General features: G+C 46.8%; 1 pseudogene; it reads right to left on the reverse strand.

The window, feature by feature from the left end:
* Positions 1 to 250: 250 nt before the first annotated feature.
* On the reverse strand, positions 251 to 408 carry LOC142458763 (mitochondrial import receptor subunit TOM5 homolog; annotated as a pseudogene).
* Between the last annotated feature and the right edge of the window lie 15,412 nt (positions 409 to 15,820).

Genomic DNA, 15,820 nt, shown 5'->3' on the forward strand with positions numbered 1-15,820 from the left:
GTAAATTATAATTACAGTCACGGAGGCCGAGTACCAGAGGCAAAAGGGTGCGATAGCACAAGAAATCTTTTCACATTTCCCAACTAATTTTCTATAGTCAGTCAGTCACCAGAAAAGCAACAAAACAAACAAAGCTTGCTCTTGTCCAGCAGAGTTTTTAAGTCCATTCAATCAGAGTCTGGTATGGCTTTCTGGGTCTGTCCATTTGCAGCTGGGAAGACTGGAACCAGGTTCTTCACATAGTGCGTTCTCAGGCAATGCCACCTCTTCGTGTACTCTCCAATTTCTTTAAGAAAAATGGAGTGACTCGCAGCAGGGTCGCGTAAACGAGGAGACCACGTCCTCGCACATCTTCCGTTTCGTTTCCTCAGGGTCCAGCTTCGGTGCGAGGCCCTCGATCCGAAACATGAAACATCGTGGCTGGGCTTCAGTGACTCCTCGCTGGGGATCGGGGTTTCTTAGAGAGCCGGTATCACATTGTTTTGGATCCCTTCAGAGGCGCTGTTTCACACACCAACTTTTTTTCCCCCGAGTAGCCAGACTTTGTTCAGGGGCAGGTATGGCGAGAAAGGCTGCCATGAAACACAGAACCACCATTTGTGTCCCTAAAGCTCTGCGCTGGCTCTTCCTGTGCACCGTGTGGTCCGTCTCCAAAGCACCATGGGCCCTCCACAAGCCAGCGGCCACGAGAACAGCAACGCGCTAGGCCAAGGGCTGGGAGACATTACAGATGCTGAGCAGAGATTCTCTGCGTGAACAAGGAGGGTTTCCAAGGCTGTTGGGAGCAGAAGCAGCATCAAGGGGATAGGCAAATGTCCTCTCAAGGTGACAAACATGAGAGGACCAGGCTGGCTTAGCATAGACGTCCAGAGTCGCTGACTCCCTGCGCTGAATTCCTTATGCTCACATGGAAATGTACTGCAGGCATGTCACAAGCCCAGAGAGTCAGCAACAATCCAATCAGGAATGTGAACCGTGTGATCTCTACGTGGAAGCCATGTGTGCAGATGTCGTTGCCCTGGGAACCGTTCCAAAGGCTGATGGTCAGCACCACGTGTCTATGCCTCCCCATTAGAAATCATTAGTGCCAAGAATGATAGTAATTAATAATAATAAGTTTTAAGTACAGCTCTGTGCTATAGATATATTTGTTTTTCTCTTCATCTGGTGGAATCACATCTGGACATTAGAGATATTTCATCTAGAAATAGCATTTATCCAATTTACTGTCACTTGGGGATTGAAGATTGTTAGCTTATCTTTGTTTTCTGTTCTTTAGGCAGGCTATTTATAGTTCCCGGTAGTTTTTTTTTAAGGCTCCTTGCCATTTAGTGTATAACAAAAATATCCGGTTGTGACTCGTGAGTGTGTGTATTCAAGTGCAGTGAAAAGTTACTTGCCACGCCCCCTTTCTTAATTTATGCTGACGTCACCACCAGTCTTCCCAGTTCTGCTCGTAAGCCCTAAATTCGGCATCGGTATGAATTCAGACTCTCTTAAACCATTCCTGTAGGGCCACAGTGAATCGGCGGGTCTTTGTTCAGCTTCTTTTGGACCAGTGTCTCTTGACTCTCATGGATTCTGTGCCCTCTTTGAGTTGCCACTGGGAATTTAGAAAGAAGAACGATGAAAACGGAGCCAAGAACGGAGATGAAGGGGAAAAGGGGAGACGGTTAAAGAACAGGGCTCATGGGAGGCGTCGGGGCAGTTTACATGGACTTTGAGGCAGAAATTGGCATTAAGTCTAACCTTCAGAAAACCAGCATGGTGCATCTCCTCCCTAGAGCACTAGGTAGGAGACACTGATTGAAGCAAGTCAGAGCACGTTCTACAAGGGAGTGGTTGTAGGGCGGAAACCCTTTGGCCGTCAATTCCAATCTCACATTTGTCAGGGGTCTTGGTAGGTCGGGAAGTGTTTGTCTTTGAGGCGGACGGGACCTTAACCTTCCTTGTTCCGTGACACTCGGTCTGTCTCCCTGAAGGGCACACTGTGGCTTTGAGCGGTGGCTTTTGCCCTGTTGTTCTGAGCGGACATGGGGGGGGGGGCGGTGCAGGTGCTTACCTTTGGGATCCTTGTTGACATTTGTGTGATGGAGTTGCATTCTCCTTCCCTTTTCACAGCACCTTCCAGCCCCAGCGCGCGAGTCTGAGCTGCCCTGGCTTGTAACGTCCAGCCCGTGTGTGTCCAAGTGGCCCCCAGACCCTTCATGAATAGGGCCTATGCTCAGAGTTCCTTTTTCTGCAGTGAGGAGAGACCTGCCTGGCGCCACTCAGTTCCTGGTCTCTCATCTGTCACTGCCCACAAAACCCTGTGCTGTGGACTCAGTCCTGACTTCCATAAGAACTCACTGGCATCAAGTGGATTTTGACCTCTAACAACCCTGTAGGACCGATTAGAAGTGTCCCTGTGGGTTTCTAGGGCTGGGAATCTTTAAAGGAGCAGGAAACCCCATCTTTCTCTCGCCTGGTAGATTTGAACTGCCGACCTAATGGTTAACAGCCAAATGTGTCACCCATTGGTCCAGCCGGGTTCCTGCCAGGCAGGTGCAGAGAAGAGCAGAGTGCCATTAAGGCTGCAGTCTGGGCTGCTGGAATTGAGCAGCATGGGCTGAGGTGTGTGGTGATGAAATCCAGGGCCTTGGCATCTTCGGTTGTTGGCTACCATGGACACACACACACACACACACACACACACACATGGCCATTGCCCCCGAAACACAGATTTCATGGCCATTCCATGCTGTCCGGTCTAGCGCATCCCTGAGATCTGTTACAGATGGGACCATTGTTATCCATAAGGTTTTCATTGGCTGATTTTCAGAATTCACCTGTCAGGTCTTTCTTCCCAGTCCATCCTCATCTGGAAGCCCCCCTCCTCCCCCGCCCCCGAAACACGTTCAGTATCCCAGCAACACACAGGTGGTGGCTGCATGATGTGCACTGGCCAGAAATCCAACCAGGGTCTTCTGCTTGGAATGGGACAATTCTGCCACTGAGCCGCCCCGACCATGGCAACCTCCGTCCCAGGCTTTCAGCAAGTGTGCTAATATGGAATCTGTCCATCAGGGTGATAGTAAAGACACCCCCTCAGGACGTTCTCTTCTGATCCATCCTGGCAAGCTCCTTCCCATTCCTAAGCTAGCAGTTATCCAGCCTCTGAAAACCTTTGCAATAGCCACCCAAGATTGGGTCCACTGAACTATTTTCGTCTTGCCAAGTGGGTTCTAGACTTTTCCCCTGCTATGTATTTGCATAACTGACACGGCAGACAACGTTTTAAGATGAGATTCTCGTTTGACATCCGTTATTTGCAACCTTCATTTCTCAACTCTAAAAACTTAGCAGAGATGAATCATGGGTGGAATGAAATTAATGTTCACCACCCACAGTAGTTCATTAGCAAAATAAGAAAGTATTTAATGGATTTGTGCTTGGTGTGCCTAAAATGATTTCACCATAACAAAAGGTCGTGAAAGACTAAGAAAAAGTCTGATGACAATTAAATTGCCTCTCTGAACAGTATTCCCGAATAGAAGAAAACAGAGTCTTAAAATAGCTCATTGTCGAGCTGGAAAGAGATGGAGAAATCCATAAAGGAAACACAAAGGTGTTGCAAATGGAATGAAAATCTTTTAAAAATACCAGCACAGTACCGCTCTTCGCGTGTACAGAGACCCAGATTTCCAGGAGGCGCCGTGTTTCTGTGTCGCTGTCGTGGGGCTGACTTGCTTCAGCTAGAGGCTTAGGCAAATGCGATTTGTGTGCTTTAAAAGGGAAACCTTCGTTCCCCGCACCCCCCCCCTCCCGCCCCCCGGCCAACAGACAGCGAAACTGATTGTGCATCCTGTCCTGACGTGTTCTCGTGGCTCTTGTACGATCCCGACTCATGGGGACCTTAGCGGGCAGAGCAGAATTGTCCCCACAGGGTTTCCGAGGCTGCAAGCCTTTATGGGAGGAGACTGTCACATCCCTCTCACACAGACCAGTTGGTGAGTTGAACCGCCAACCTTGCTGTTAGCAGCAGAGCTGCTTCATCACTACAAGAGGGCGCTCCACTCGCTAATGAAGAGTGATGAAGGAATCTCGGATTTGACACTGTGAAAAGAGGTCCTTGGGGCAGGAAGACAATAGAAGAGAATGTTGTCCAAACAAGCATTCTCTCTGCCCTTTCAGAGTTTCCCTGGGAGAATCCAAGTCCGCCCAGAGGGGTCTTGCAAGGTTTGGTGGTCTACTTCAGACAAATCATCCATTGAAAACCCCACAAAGAACAATTCTACTGTGATACACACTCGGTGGCAACTGGCCTATGGGAATTAGAGGCAGAAGGGAGGAGGAGGCATCTCCTCCACCACTCTTTGCAGATGAAGCTAAGGAAGCACAGTGAGGGAAATAGTTTGCTCAAGGGCCTAGTCCGTGGTGATAGAAATGGATAATCTAGTCTGGTCCAAGTGCTGTCTCTCATTATAGCACCTGGACACTAATTATTGCTTATTTCCTTGAGATAAAGGCTTGCCCGCGCTTTAGCATGGGTTCATTTTCACAGTGATTAGTCTTTATGAATGCATCTATTTGAAAGCCATAAAATTCCTTTAAAATGTCTTTTATTGAAGACTGCATGAATAACATTCAAATCCGACTTCCTTTGCCACCATCCGGAGCCCAGCGCCCTCTACGTGACCCAGCTCAGTGCCATTCAAACACCATCCCCAGGGATGGCGAGATGGTAGCCACTGGCCTTTGTTAGGTCGCAGCAGGGGTGAGGTTCAGCTGGTGACCCTTCTCAGGAAGAGGAGGCGCTGTACGGCTGGGTCCCCATGAGGCTTGTTGGTCTGGGTGCTGGCTCTCCCTGCTCCTCTCAGCTCTGGGAGGGAAAGCAAGGATGGCAACCCAAGTTTCTGTTTCAGATACATTTTGCCCAAAACAAGGGCTGCCCTTTTCTGGTTTTCCACAGCTGCTGTACTTTCACTTTCTGAACTTCAAACCATCAACACCAACTTTTTTAAAAATGAGAAATCACTCAAAAGGAGGTCAAAGGAAGGTGTGCATAAAATGGGGGGGTGGTCCCATTTGTGTCCTCTCATTTCACACTCATAATTCTGGACATTTGGTGGAGGGGGTGGGGGGAATGAAACAAGCCAAAATCCCTAAATACCCCCAAGAGTTCACCTACTCAAAAGAGATTTTAGTTTGGGACAAAACAGACAAACACATCAGAAGCAACTGGAAACACGAGGCTGGTTACCAATAAGGAAATAACCATGGTGAGTGGCTCCAGGGGATTTGCACCCCCTTCTTCCCTCTCCAGGAAAGTTGTTTAGAGGAAGTGCGCCTGATGTTGGGTTGATTTAGACTCAACATGGCCCTCAGGGGAGAGGAGCCCCTCCCCACACCCCCGCCCCGGTTTGGCTAGTCTATGATCTCCGCAGGGGCAGATGGACACATCTTTTCTCCCCTAGACGGGGTGGGTAGGTCAGTACAGTCACGGGCTTGTGAAACACTTGCTTTGGGGGCAACCTCCAAGAGGGTTCCCCAAAACTCAGCAATCAAGCTGAATATTTCCTTGCAACATTTTTAAAAAACTCACTGCACTTGAGTCGATTCTGATTCATATCAACTCTATCGGCCAAAGATAAAATGCCCCGTGGGTTTCCAAGACTCTAAAATCTTTACAGAAGCAGCAAGCCTCATCTTTCTCCGAGGAGTGGCGGAAAGTTTCGAACTGCTGATCCCATGGTTAGCAGCCCAATGTGTGCCCCACTGTACCACCAGAGCTCCTAAGAGAGGATTAGTCCGTGATTTCTTTCTTTCTTTTTGATCATTATTGATCTCTTTTTTTTGCCAACCTTTTACATTTTCTGATGTGGCTCAGCAGGACACTAAGAGCTCATATCTAGAAATAAAGCAGAAGGTGTTGTAGGTACAAATCACAAAGCCGGGGGAAACTGAGTCCCCAAAGACCAGTCTGCTGTTGCAAATGAAGAAACCAAGGAGTCAAGTGTGTTGCCTCCACTCAGTTGCAGACCTCGCTAAGAAACTAAAGAGATGCCTTAACTGTCAGCCCTGCAGAGACTTCTACAAGGGGCTTCAAAAAAGTTCATGGAAAAAATTCCATGATCTTTTCATCCCATTTTTCCCTGGAACATTTGGCATAGTAGGCTTGTTAGGTGCTGTCCAGTTGGCCCCAACCCACAGTGACCTTATACACAGCACAAGGAAACACCGCCCGGTCGGGCGCCATCCTCTCAGTTGTTCCTGTGTTTCAACTCCTGGTCGCAGCCGCTGTGCTGGCCCAGCTTGCCGAGGCCCTTCCTCTTTTGGGCTGCCCTTCTGCCTCACCCAGTAGTGGGCTATGGGTTGAGAAGCTGTTCAAATCCCCCAGGCACTGCACGTGAGTCAGGAAGCTTTCTACCCCTGGAAAGATATTTATAGTCTTCGAAACCCCCAGGGGCAGTTCTCCCCTGTCTTACAGGGTCACTGGGTGTTGGGATCGACTTGATGGCAGTGAGTTTGAATCGGAATACGGGCATGCTTGGCTTGATCAAGCTTCGCTTTATTGCATGTTGAACATGCATGGCCACCCTGCACCCAGCAAGTGCATCGGTGCCGTTTCTCCCACAGCGTGTGTTCACCTTAAGTCTTTGTCACATTTTGCCAATGGTCACCGCATTTTCAACTTTCTCATAATGCGATTGCATACTCAATAGGCCACAGTATAGTGTAAGCATAACTTTTCTATGTACTGGGGAACCAAAACATTCATTTGATTCAGTTGATTACAACCCGCACTTTGCTGCGGTAGCCTGGAGCTATCTCTAAGTTATGCCTGTTTTGGCTTCCAGGTCCCATCTCCAAAATGTGGTAGAGTCAATGAACTGGCCAAAAACAGGACGCTTTCCCCCATCATAAAATGATAACGATGTCCCTAAAGTGAACCAGAAACATATAGAAACAATAGATGTATGAATGGATTTGGGGCCCACCCTTAATTCTAACCCCAATCTAAGAATAATTACTTCTCCTGACACGGCCCTACTCAATGGTCACCCTCATGAAGCGGTTACTGAAGATATGGGTGCGACAGGACAGTGTTGTGAAGAAACCAGATGGTGCCCAGAGTCAATAGCATCTGGGGTCTTAAGGCTTGTCTTAAAACAAGCAACCATCTAAGTGAGGTGTCAGCTAAGTCCACATGGAAGTACACCAACCTGTGTGATCCAAGGATTGTACATAACAATAAGATCCAAATCTGAAGGAGGGAATGGTATCAGAGCTTACCTTCTGAACACCTGGTTTGCAGAAGGCTGTGGGTGACAGTGGGAGCCCCAGTGCAGGGGTCCTACGTGGGCGAAGTCTCCAGTCGAACCCTCAGACCACAGTCCAGGGTGCAAACGGCCTTGCTGTCAGACAGAGAGCACTGTAAAGTCGATGATGGCAGATCACGATGGCTGAAAATGGAATGCCTTTTCATTCGATCTTCCTAAAGTCACTTCAGTTGTAATATTTCCTGCTTTCTTTTTTCATATTTTCTGTCTTTTTTTTTTTTGGTCTCTCTTTTATTTTTGCTTCTTGTTTGTGTTAGGTATGACTTTCTGTATGTGAACTCCAAGATAACTGAATGTATAGAGACAGCAGCTGGATTCATAATTCCCTAAGGGGATGGCAGGGGAGGTTGAGGATGGTGGTGGTGGTATATGAGGTGCTAACAACAATGATTAGGAGAAGAAATTGTTCTGAAATTGGTTCTGGTGATGATAGTACAACTCTTCTTATGATCAAATGATTCAATTGTATGATACGTGAAGTATATGCCAATAAAATTGTTTTAAGAACATTTTCTTGAGCCACTCTGTTTAGAGAGAGAGCTTTGAAAAGTCGTTCAGACTCCTAAAGCACACGCCTGATTTCTCTTGAATACTGTCCGTCAGGATTCCAGAAAAGACAAAAATGACCAGGATTGCTAGCCATGGGCTCTCTTTGGATATCATTGCTTCCAAAAGGCGGAGTGGTGAGAAGGATCCAGAGACGTCAGGTCCAATAGCTTGAGTGGAAGTCCAAGCAGAGGTTGGCTATCTGGGCAGACTTCCTCTTGCTCCTGTCCTCCTGCCTTTTCCTCTTGGGCTGTGCTCACTGGGGACTCTCTCTGGCTTGGCTTCTCTTCACATTCAAATGGGTGGTAGGTCTGACCTTCAATTCGGGTTTGGCCTTTGTTTGTGGTTCAGGCAGAAGGAGATCTCTATGTGGCTCAGACCAGTTCCTTGGAGTTTGTCGTTGGGATTTGGGTTTCAACCAGAAGCTAGAATAAGTAGCTGTTTGCCTCCCCTCATCCTTGGTGCCCATCAATCCCTAATGACCTTGAAGAAGAAACAGACAATGGAATGAGCTTTGCATGTTGCAGTCCGTAGCCTGTGCACTTAGACATTTCTCAATCCATCAATCTCTCTCCCCGTCCCAGTTTGCTAAGACTTGGAGTGTATCCAGTTGAGGAAGACCCTTTGACATCCAAGTCTAGGGAACAAAGACTATCCTATGCATGTAACCACAGGCGTTCTGGACACAGGAGGAATTCTGAATGAGGCCCACCAGGGAACTGGTCTAAGAGGGCAGGGATCAGTTCTCTTTAGGGTGATCAACTCATCGAGATTGGCTAAGGACTTTCCTGGCTTTGGCAAGCAAGCCAAGACACTTGGTCCCCTTGGCTCTCTGGTGAGCAGCACCTGGGGCGAAGACCACACTGCGCTTAGCAGTCGCTATGGAGGGCTTGACCTTTTCTCAAGAACAGGATGGAGCACTGTGTGGCGTAAAGGGTGGACAAACTTGCCTTTCTAGTTTGGGGAGAAGAGCTCCAGGAAAACCTGTCCTCCAATCACTGATAACAATCACTGATAAGAATCCAATGCTTTCGGCCTACATCTCTGCTGAAGGCTGTGGTGTCAAAGCCATCAAGAGCTTACTGCTTCCCCTCGGGCCCTGGGGCTGCTGGCCAGAGGTGTCTGGTGAGGACCCTTGGGTAATTGGAAAGCACTGATGCTGGCCACAGGCGGACTGGAAAGTTCTGGGCATCTGGTGCTTACCACGATTGGAATCATGACAGAGAGGATAGGGGTTTGGAACGGCGGTGCCCAAACCTCCAGGAACAGAATTCCCAAGGCAAGAATTCCCTCCAGTAATTTCTCGACTGCTGTTTTCATGGGCATTGGTTGTGGATCCAAGTACAATGAAATCTAAAAGCTTCAACTTTCCTGCCCCCCTCCCTCATTCTTCCTGATGGGGCTCATTGGTCCAGCTGTGAGGACTTCTTGTCTTCCTTATGTTGAAGTGGCATCTCTAGTCAAAGTAGTAGTCATTGATTTTCATCAGCGAGTGCTTCAAGTCTTTTTCACTTTCAGTGAAAGACAAAGACTTGGTCTACATATTGCATATGATTAATGAGTCTTTCCTCAGCCCTGGTGCTACATTCTTGCTCCTCTCATCCGGTTTCTCAAAGTATTTGCTCAGCATACAGGTCCAACAAGTACGCTGCAACGCTATGACGCCGATGCACACCTTTCCTGGTTTGAAACTGCACAGGCTCTAAGCTACTTAAGCACCACCGAGTGATCTGGAATTCACACTTTTCCTATGTTATCCTTAATTGGAGGAGCCCTAGTGGGGTCGTAGGGACACATGGGCTGCAAACGGCAAGGTCAGCAGTTTGAAACCACTAGCGGTGACCTGTGTGTGACTATGATGCTGGCAACTGTGCCGCTTGTATTTTAAATAACAGCACGGTCACCCGTGGTGGACAGATTGATTTTTTTTTTTACATTTTATTAGGGGCTCATACAACTCTTATCACAATCCATACATATACATACATCAATTGTATAAAGCACATCCGTACATTCTTTGCCCTAATCATTTTCAAAGCGTTTGCTCTCCACTTAAGCCCTTTGCATCAGGTCCTCTTTTTTTCCCCTCCCTCCCCGCTCGCCCCTCCCTCCTGAGTCCTTGATAATTTATAGATAGTTATTTTTCATATCTTGCCCTATCCGGAGTCTCCCTTCCCCCTCTTCTCTGCCGTCCGTCCCCCAGGGAGGAGGTCACATGTGGATCCTTATAATCAGTTCCCCCTTTCCAACCCACTCATCCTCCACTCTCCCAGCATCGCCCCTCACACCCTTGGTCCTGAAGGTATCATCCACCCTGGATTCCCTGTGCCTCCAGCCCCCATATGCACCAGTGTACAACCTCTGCCCTATCCAGCCCTGCAAGGTAGGATTCAGATCATGGTAGTTGGGGGGAGGAAGCATCCAGGATCTGGGGGAAAGCTGTGTTCTTCATCGGTACTACATCACACCCTGACTGACCCATCTCCTCTCCTAAACCCCTCTATGAGGGAATCTCCAGTGGCTGAAAAATGGGCCTTGGGACTCCACTCTGCACTTCCCCCTTCATTCACTATGGTATATATATATTTTTGCATGATGTCTTATACCTGGTCCCTTTGGCACCTCGTGATCGCACAGGTTGGTGTGCTTCTTCCATGTGGGTTTTATTGCTTCTGAGCTAGATGGTCGCTTGTTCACCTTAAAGCCTTTAAGACCCCAGACACTATCTCTTTCGATAGCCGGGCACCATCAGCTTTCTTCGCCACATTTACTTATGCACCCGTTTTTCTTCGGCGATCATATCATGGAGGTGTGCAGCCAATGATATGATTTTTGTTCTTTGATGCCTGATAACTGATCCCTTCGGGACCACGTGATCACACAGGCTGGTGTGTTCTTCCATGTGGACTTTGTTGCTTCTGAGCTAGATGGCCACTTGTTTATCTTCAAGCCTTTAAAACCCCAGACACTATCTCTTCTGATAGCCGGGCACCATTAGCTTTCTTCACCACATTTACTTGTTCACCCACTTTGGCTTCAGCAGTTGTGTTGGAGGGTGAGCATCATAGGGTGCCAATTTAATAAAAGAAAGTATTCATGCATTGAGAGAGTGCTTGAGTAGAGGCCCAAGGTCCTTCCGGGTGGACAGATTTTAGTGGCAGATCCAAACTAGGAAGAAAAAACTAGCTATCTAGTTCGGAAAATTGACAACTGAAAACCCCATGAGTCACATAGTCTGCTACCATGCTGAATAATGAGCCAATTAGGTTGGAAGACACTCAGAATACACCATGGACACAGGAGTGGAATTGAGCAGACCAGTAATGGGGAAGATGGCAGTGAACTGTGTGACCTTTATTTCCATTGTACACGGGTTGCCATAGGTTGGAACCAACTTGACAGCAGTTCACAAGAACAACATAGGAAGAAAGAAGTAGTCCAAGGGTCCCATCAGAGCTGAGAGGGGTTTACAAGGCCACCTGCATTAGCCCAGTGTACTCTGGCGTAGGTAGGTGTACTGATCATTCTCTACCCAGCCCTCCATGTTCAAGTTATAAGATAAGACTGTATTAAACTAATTGAACTCAATGTCCATGGGAATGTTTACCACAGGATCTTTAATGTCAGAGGCATTCAGGAAACATTTTGATAAAAATTGAAGTGGGATTTTAGAAGTGGCATATTAAAATTCAGGACATGCTTTGGGACAAAAAAATTTAACAACATATGTGAGTATGGGAAGATCAATCTTTTGAACCATACTGAAGTCCACATCTGCTGAAGCAACATCAAATTGCCCCCAAATAGATCATTTCTATTATACACATAAGCCAAGTTATCAAAACATTTAAAACATAAGTACAAGGATTATATATACACATCCACTCAATTAATATAGTTTCCTCTCCTGAGAATCAATCCATCACTCCATGAAAATCAAGACTTTGTATTTTCAGCCTCTTTGTATTGTGGAGGCGGGTTCTACATCAAAGGTAGACAATGTTCAGCACCACCGGTGCACCCCTGGCTGCTTGTTCAAAGCATTTGTGGACCACCCTTCATCATTCTTCAGCTTATGCATAGCTCCCTTTTCTCTTTTGTCCCTATTATTTTAGATCTTTCCACACCCTCTAGTCCTATATTTCCCATTTTGCCCTCCTGTATTAAAGAGTGGTGGTGTCACACCGGGGCAAAACACTACGGGCGTGCAACAGGACAATGAGGGGAACGAAGCAATGAAGTCCCCAGGGAATACCAAAAATAGACTGTGGGGCCAGGGCATGGCACCCTATCAGACTTCTCCAAACACTCCTAAAGGTCAACAAATGAACTTTGAACTATTTATAGGCTTGTCTATTTTTGTTGTTGGTATTTTTTGTTTTATTTTGTTGTTTTGTTTCACTCTGTCTTGTTTTTGTGCTTATTATTGTTTCTCCATGTCTATCTAGATAAGATAGGCAGGATAAACAATCCAGAGGAGAAAACAATGGGACTGACAGCTCCAGGGGACATGGGAGAGGTGGAGGTGGGGTAAAGGAAGTGGGTATTAACAAACCCAGGGACAAGGGAACAACAAGTGATGTAAAATAGCTGTCAAGAAGGGTGTAGGAGGCGTGGTATGGCTTGATCAAGGGCAATGTAACCAAGAGAAATTACTGAAACCCAAATGAAGGCTGAGCATGATAGTGGGACAAGAGGAAAGTAAAAGGAAATAGAGGACAGAACTGGGAGGCAAAGGGCATTCATAGAGTTCTAAATGTAGGTACATACATATGCAAATATATTTATATATAATGATAGGTAAATAGATCTATGTACATATATTTATAGGTTTAGTATTAAGGTAGCAGATGGATATTGGGCTCCACTCAAGTACTCCCTCAATGCAAGAACACTTTGTTCTATTAACTTGGCATTCCATGATGCTCATGTTCCTGACACCATGGCTGAAGACAAAGAGGGTGCATAAGCAAATTTGGTGAAGAAAGCTGATGGTGCCTGGCTATCAAAAGATATAGCTCTTGGGGTCTTAAAGGCTTCAAGATAAACAAGCGGCCATCTAGCTGAGAAGCAACAAGTCCACATGGAAGAAGCATACCAGTCTGTGTGATCATGAGGTGTTGATTGGGTCAGGTATCAAGCATCAAAGACCCAGAACAAAAAGTCATATCATTGTGAATGAGGGGGAGTGCAGAGTGGAGATCCAAAGCCCATCTTTAGGTAACTGGACATCCCCTTACAGAAGGGTCATGGAAAGATACAAGCCAGTCAGGGTGCAGTATAGCACCGATAAACATACAACTTTCCTCTAGTTCTTTAATGCTTCCTTCTGTCTCCCCCTCCACTATCATGACCCCAATTCTACCTTACAAATATGGCTAGACCAGAGAATGTACACAAGTACAGATAAGAGCTGGAAGCACAGGGAACCCAGGCCAGATAAACCCCTCAGGACTGATATTGAAATTAGCAACACCAGGAGGGGAAGGTAGGGGGAGAAAGAGGGAACCGATCACAATGATTTACGTATAACCCTCTCCCGGGGGGGGGGGGGGTGGACAACAGAAAAGTGGGTAAAGGGAGACATCGGTCAGTGTAAGACATGAAAAATAATAATTTATAAATTATCAAGGGTTCACGAGAAAGGACAGGGAAAATGAGGAGCTGATACCAAGGGCTCAAGTAGAAAGAAAATGTTTTGAGAATGATGAGGGCAACAAATGTACTTGACACAATGGATGGATGAATAGATTGTGACAGAGCTGTAAAAGTCCCCAATAAAATGATTTAAAAATTACAGAGTTGTGGTGCAAATAAATTGCATTCAGTTTCTAAAGGTTGGCAGTTTGAGCCCACCCAGCAACGTCAGGGAAGAAGAACTTAATAATTTACTTCCCTAAATATTATAGGCAGGGAAATCCTATGAAGCAGTTCTAAACTGTAACCCACAGGGCCCGTGAGGCAGAATTAACTTGATAGGAATGAGTGTCAATTACAAGACTATCCTTTGCTCAGATGCCCACTCTTTTCTAAGTACTTCTGTGCCCGCATTTGGCTGGGCTTGCCCTTTCTCTACCATGTGAGTCCCCACTGCAACTGCTGCTCGCTCCCACTCTTCCTGGTACTGATGGTTCAGTTCTCCCTTGGAATCCACGTGATTCTTATAACTCACCCCTCTCACTTGAGCCTGTCTAGATAGATCACGCTTCTTGCAACCATACGTGTTCCAAGACCCTTCCTCTTGGCCTTGATTGTAGGTAGGCCTGCCAGTGGTACCCAAAGGACCTGCTCAGCCCCAGGGGCATCACTCAGGACAGAGAAAGTACAAAAACCCAACCTGCCTGCTTTGTAGCATCAAAATATTTGGAAATGGATAGATGATCCCTGGTTAAATTTTCTACATTTCCTGGACCCTTAAGGCTCTTGTGCTACATTGGAGCATCTTATTAAGACCATTATATAAACGTTGTTGAGGGAAAACAAGGAGGATTCATCATGCTATTGCTGCTAAGCTCTGCCTATAAGCTAGGCTTAGCTGGATGCAGATGATCGGGGATTTTTTTTTTTTTAAGGATGACGAACATTTAAAATAGGAAAATAAAGTGGACTTTATCTCCCTTAAAAGGAGTGGCTGTGGAACAGCAAAACCTTTTGTCTAGCCCCAGAAGGGAACTGTGGCAGGAGAATAGAAGCTTTACGGGGAATTACTGGTATTATCAAAGGCTTTTGAAAATAGACTTGAAATGAATAGTTGTGTGCCTGTTTTACCACTGCTTTGCGAGTTCACTTTGGTACTTTTCTCCCCCTCGGTGAGATGGTTGCCAGGGCGAGAGAGAGAGCAAATAACCTTTATTGTGTTGAATTTGGGACTGAACATAATTATCTTATAATTTGGGTTCATAGTGCCATTTCAGACAGCTATACGATGAGCTTTTCTGCGGGAAATTGAACCCGTATGCTGTCAGCTGCTTTCTCTTCAGTCACCCTCCAAGTTGGGCCGTCTGGGCTTCCCTCCCCACTTTGCTCAGCACTGGGGCAGCCAGAGGACCAGATGCTGCTGGAGTCAAGCCAGATGATCCAGCTGTGGGCACCGCCAATTGCCAGCCCTGTCTGTTCTGAAAAGACCCTGGTCTCTGGTTGACCAGGGAGACGGGCCTTGGATGAGGCTGCCTGTCTGCTGTCACTCAGGTATAATTCAGGTTCCATAACAGAGGAACCAAAAAGCCAAACTCGTGAACATGGAGTCAATTCTGACTCATCGTGACCCTACAGGACAGAGTAGACCTGCTTCAGTGAGCTTCCCAGACTGTAATTCTCTCTCTCTCTCTTTAAAAAAAAAAAAATCATTTTATTGGGGGCTTTTACAGCTCGGTCACAATCCATTCACCCATCCATTGTGTCAAGCACCTTTGTACATTTGTTGCCATCATCAGCTTCAAAACATTTTCTCTCTACTTGAGCCCTTGGTTCAGCTCATTTCCCCTCTCTGCCCCCCCCCCCCAGACGGTAACTCTTTATAGGAGTAGAAAGCCTGGTCTTTCTCCCAAGGAGCAGCTGGTGGTTTTGAACTGCTGACCTTGCAGTTAGTAGCCCAACACATAACCAGTACACCACCAGGGCTCCTCTAATGAGGACAGCTGGGGGTAAATTCTAGTTCAATGGTCCCAGTCACCTCCAAGGCAGTTCTAGAGATGCTCTTGCCTCGTTTCTGAGTGGCCTGTAGTTGGCAGCACTTCTAGCGTAATGTATCCCATCCTCTAATTTTTGTAAGGGACCGTAATGACCTGTGAATAGACTCTTAAGCGCCCTGGGAGCACGCCACGCACAGAGATCCTTTTAAATAGGGGCCATTTGTTCTCTGCCCCTTAGTGCCCTCATTTGAGTTCCTAGAAGCGGACCCCAGACAACAATCAAAGTGATGTCAGGGAACATCGAGACAGGAGAAGTGAGAC

This window comes from Tenrec ecaudatus, chromosome 10, assembly GCF_050624435.1.
Source record: "Tenrec ecaudatus isolate mTenEca1 chromosome 10, mTenEca1.hap1, whole genome shotgun sequence".
Classification (NCBI taxonomy): Eukaryota; Metazoa; Chordata; class Mammalia; order Afrosoricida; family Tenrecidae; genus Tenrec; species Tenrec ecaudatus.